Source organism: Octodon degus, unplaced genomic scaffold (genome assembly GCF_000260255.1).
Source record: "Octodon degus isolate 3935 unplaced genomic scaffold, OctDeg1.0 scaffold00075, whole genome shotgun sequence".
NCBI classification, from domain to species: Eukaryota; Metazoa; Chordata; class Mammalia; order Rodentia; family Octodontidae; genus Octodon; species Octodon degus.
In genome coordinates, this window is record NW_004524651.1 from 5,192,285 (window position 1) to 5,192,989 (window position 705).

General features: G+C 31.3%; 1 pseudogene; it reads right to left on the bottom strand.

The window, feature by feature from the left end:
- The window catches only part of LOC101566446, a 40,778-nt pseudogene that overhangs the window by 22,445 nt on the left and 17,628 nt on the right, over nt 1–705 (bottom strand).

Below are 705 nucleotides of genomic sequence, written 5' to 3' on the forward strand. Positions count from 1 at the left end.
AATCCATCAGGATCTGGATTTTTCTTTGCTAAGTTTTTCATTACATTTTGAATACCATTGGCTGTTATTAGCTTATTGAGAGTTCTTATATCTTCTCAATTGATTTTTGGTAATTTGCACCTTTCTTGGAATCTATCAACTTCTTCTGTGTCTTTGATTCTGTGAGAGTAAAGATTCTCAAAGTAGCTATTGATGATCTTCTGAATTTCCACTGGGTTTGTGGTAATTTCACCCTTTTTATTCCTCATTGCTTGAATTTGAGTTTATTCATTCCTCTTTTTGATGAGGATAGCTAGGGGTTTATCAATTTTATTTAATCTTTCAAAGAACCAGCTATTTAATTTGCTAATTCTTTGTATTGTTGTCTTTGTCTGAATTGCATTAATTTCTGTGCTAATCTTTATAATTTCCTCTGTTCTTTGGGATTGAGGTTTGTTTTGCTCTTCTTTTTCTAGACATTTGAGATGGACAATTAGGGTATTTATTTGTTCCCATTCTGTTTTCATAATGTGTGAGATCATGGCTTTAAATTTCCTTTTCAGAACGGCTATCACTGCATCCCATAAGTTCTGCTAAATTGTGCTTGAATTTTCATTGAATTGAAGATATTTTTTATGTCTTGTTTAATTTCATCTGTAACTCATTGGTTGCTGAGGAGGTTGTTGTTTAATTTCCATGTATTTATGGAATTTTTCTGGTTTTTTT